This window comes from Bos javanicus, chromosome 20 (genome assembly GCF_032452875.1).
Source record: "Bos javanicus breed banteng chromosome 20, ARS-OSU_banteng_1.0, whole genome shotgun sequence".
NCBI lineage: Eukaryota > Metazoa > Chordata > Mammalia > Artiodactyla > Bovidae > Bos > Bos javanicus.
Window position 1 is genome coordinate 36,658 of NC_083887.1, and position 4,166 is coordinate 40,823.

General features: G+C 36.1%; 1 pseudogene; it reads right to left on the minus strand.

Moving 5' to 3' along the window:
• Nucleotides 1-344: 344 nt before the first annotated feature.
• LOC133233314 (olfactory receptor 4P4-like) lies at nt 345-1,251 on the minus strand (annotated as a pseudogene).
• Between the last annotated feature and the right edge of the window lie 2,915 nt (nt 1,252-4,166).

Sequence of the window (4,166 nt, forward strand, 5' to 3'; positions counted from 1 at the left end):
TGACTAAAGTCACATACAAGAATGGGCTGTATAGGTTCTCAGTGTTGATTTGTATTACATGATGCCTTTGTGGTCTACTGCTAAATATCTAAATTGATTACACAGCCAAAAGATCAGAGGGGAAGAGGAGATATAAATAAGAAAACAAGAAAACTAGAAAAGAGCACAGCAGAGTCTGGATAAATCCAGGGAGTTGTAAGCTTTTGCTCATACTTAAATCTATATATTGCTAAAACAAAATGAAACAAAAAAGCGTATAAGGCAAGCGTTATACATTTTAAAGTCTTCATTGTAGAAAATCCATATATTCAACCAAGTTCAGCAGTGAAAATCAGAGGTATCTTTTAGTTCATTTCCTTTCTTACTGCGATATGGCGCCAGAATTTCTTTATGTCATTCTTCATCTCCAAGTTTCTCAATGTGTAGATTAGAGGATTGCGCATGGGCGCAATGATAGTATAAAAAAGAGTGAACACTTTGTCTTCTGGTAAAGTAGTTGCTGGTCGAATGTAAATGAAGAATAAAGGAGCAAAAAAGAGGACCACCACAGTGTTGTGGGAACTGCAGGTGGAGAGAGCTTTGCGGCGATTCTCTACAGAGTAGGGCCTGACAGTGGACAAGATCACAGCGTAGGATACCAACAAGACCACAGAAGTCACCAGGCCCATGAGGCCCGAGTTGGCAATGACAGGGAGACCAATTCTGGTGGTGTCAGTGCAGGCCAGTTTCAGCAAAGGATACACATGGGCCACAGTAGGGTAAAAAGATGGCCAGGAGAAACTGACCGAAGGAACGCAGGAACACCCCAGCGCAGCAAGCAGCGATCATGGCAACGCACTTCTGTCTGGTCATGATCAGAGTGTAGAGCAGAGGTTTGCAGATGGCCACATAGCGGTTATAGGGCATCCCTATGAGGATGAAGACCTCAATCCCCCCAAAGAAGTGCATGGTGAAGAGCTGTGTCATGCAGCCATGGTAGGAAATGATCTTCTTTGCTGCCAGCAAGTCAGCGATCAACTTGGGGGTCACAGTGGAGGTGTAACAAAGGTCTGCGAGGGAGAGGTGACTCAGAAAGAAATACATGGGCTGCTTCACAAGTTGACTGGAGGCGATAGAAATCATGACAAGTAGGTTTCCGATCAGAATTGCAACGTAACAAAGTAAGAACAGTAAAAACCAGAGAATTTCAATTTCCTTTTTCTGAGAAAGTCCTAAGAGAATAAATTCTGTGGTGTTATTCCTATTTTCCATGACTCAGAGCAGTTTGTAGCCACTTGAAATTAAATAGTTATCAATCTTTACAAATATGTAAATACAATGATGTATATTATTCCTTGTCATGGGCATTTTAAAATGGAAAGCATTCAAAACTTGAAGAAAAAGATTTGATTTTTATTTTGAAAGGCTTTCCTTGCATTCTTTTTGTCCCTCTCTGGAAAATATTAATTCCTGATAAGCAACTTTGATACCTGATTTAAAAACTAACCCTGTAGAATGCAGCATATTTATGCAACCATTCTATTAACATATATTATCAAACGTAACTGGATAATATGCCCTGGTTGAATTCAAGAACTGGTACTGTAGAAAAAAATCAGTCATCCCTTTCCTATTCTCACTATTTGTTATTGAGAAAATAGACACAGAAATGAAACCTTGAGAGAAAATAAAAAAGCACTTATATGTGGATAATGTTATATGTGAGAAATTTCCTTCCATCTATCCTAGGTGGAAATGTGATAAATAGAAAAAATCAACCAATTTGGAATCATGAGGTATATCAGTTCAGTTCAGTTCAGTCACTCAGTCGTGTCTGACTCTTTGCGACCCCATGAACCGCAGCACGCCAGGCCTTCCTGTCCATCACCAGCTCCCAGAGTTCACTCAGACTCACGTCCATCGAGTCAGTGATGCCATCCAGCCATCTCGTCCTCTGTCATCCCCTTCTCCTCCTGCCCCCAATCCCTCCCAGCATCAGAGTCTTTTCCAATGAGTCAACTCTTCGCCTGAGGTGGCCAAAGTACTATATACATGGCCAAAATCAGCTATATATCTGTTGTACCTAATTTACCAATATTATTAATTTACAAATGTGCTTAATTTACAGATAGAATATTATATTTTATAGTCAAATAAAAGGATAACAAGCAAAGTATAATTACCTCTATTTTTTCAAAGGTATCACCTCAAACTTTAAAAAACTTGTTTTTTACATTCAGTAAGGCATTTGAGGTTAATAGTAGGTTTCACTTGAATTTTAGTCTCATACAGTGTCTTACTCACTTGCATAAATTGGCTTCTTTCTAAGTGATGTACTCAAGCTGTTCAACTCTTCCTAATAATCAGTCATCCTGAAAACGTTTGCTTCTTTCTGTTCCTATATCACATGTCTTAGTATCTCAGGCTGGCTTTTCTCTCTTCCATTCCTCTTATTTGTACCTCCTCCTCCTTCTAGTCACTGCTGTAAAGTAATGTAAAACCAGCTCTAATAATATGCTCATAACTATTATGCCTTTGAACAAACCAATACCTTTCTCCTGGCAGAAGTTCAAGAAGCATAGACTAGGGAGAACTACTGAGAATTAATCATTCCACTAAATCACACCAAAATTCTTTACTTCAACTATATAAAACACAAGGCCTTAGTATTTAAAATATTTTATTTCATTTACTCCAAACTTCAGAACCAATATATTCACAATTTATTTTCAAATCTGTAATGTTCCTCTCCTTATTTTTCATTTTCAGTGAAATTGCCATTCAAATCTGTGTACATAAAGTAGGGTCTGGAAGAGAAAAACTGCAAATCTATCTAGTGTATGAGAGTCAACATCAGTGGCCACAAAATGACATTTAAGTATGTAACAACTGAATAGTGAAGAGAGGATATTTGTAGTGGTCAAATAAACCATCTCATTCAACTAACAATTACATTTTAGGCTTTTAAAATAATTCCCAATAATTTAAAAGAATGCAGGGCTCTATTCTAACTTCTCCCCTAAATTATATTCTTCTGATTTGGTGGGAAACACTGTAAGTTCTATATTCAATCACAGATTATTCTTTATTTAATACTTGACTTACTGCATGAATTGATCAATTAACTTATATCTTCTCAGCGTCTTTTCCCTTACTATTTGTCTAAAATCCTACCTCTGAGATTCTTTATCAGATAGCAGGTCAAATCATATTTGAAAAAGACAATGTAAATGCCATTTTGGTAAGTGCATTTGCAGACTAAAAGTGGAAAATCAATGAAATGATTATGAATTACCAAGAAAATAAACAAAAGCTTTTAAAATGCAGATTCTTTTGTCTTACCAGTACTTGAATATTTCAGACAAATTGAAAATTATTTTAAAAATTTTAATCTTGAAAATGCACTCAGTCTAGGCCATTAGAAAGAGAGGGAATATGTGAAAAATACCTACAAATTAACTTGCATTTTAAAATATAAAAACTGTTTAATGCATGACTCAAAACCATAATCTATATTCCTGAACAACTTGAAAGCATTTTTCCCTATTTTCAGGTATTTCTATGGAAAATAAGAAAGTGTGCCTCATATGTCTATAAGCGTCATTTTCATATTTTAAAAAATTAATAATTATATCAACAGAAGGTATTCTTTAAAATACTGGACTATTTGGAAAATGAAGCAAAATATTGTCTCCTTCATCTTGTTGTACTATTTTCTAACTTGTTGGCATGAGTATACCACATCCCTTTTTTGTATTTCAGTTTAGGCATCAATAAGCAATGGGAGTTAAACTATATGTTTAAGGATCTCTGCTGGACCCTAACTCCTTGTCCATGGTTCTGACATAAATTTTGAGGAGTCAATAGCTGGATGTTGATGACTATTATTTTCCAAACAAATCAGAATAAATTTACAACTCCCCTCCAGGTTATTGTCTCTCATTTCCTTTAAGATTAACTGATCCAGTCTCAGAAAGAAACACAACTCCTCCAGCTTTCCTTTTCTTTGGATCCTTTATAGCCTGATATTTTAAATTCCCTTTATCCAATCCAGGTATATAGAAGGCTCCATCATCTATAGTTCAAACTTAAGTATTCTTCTCTGGAATCCCTAATGATTCCCTGAAGTAGTAAACCTGGACTAGCAGTTTCAAACCAATCTTTGCTCAGTACTATCACAGTGTATT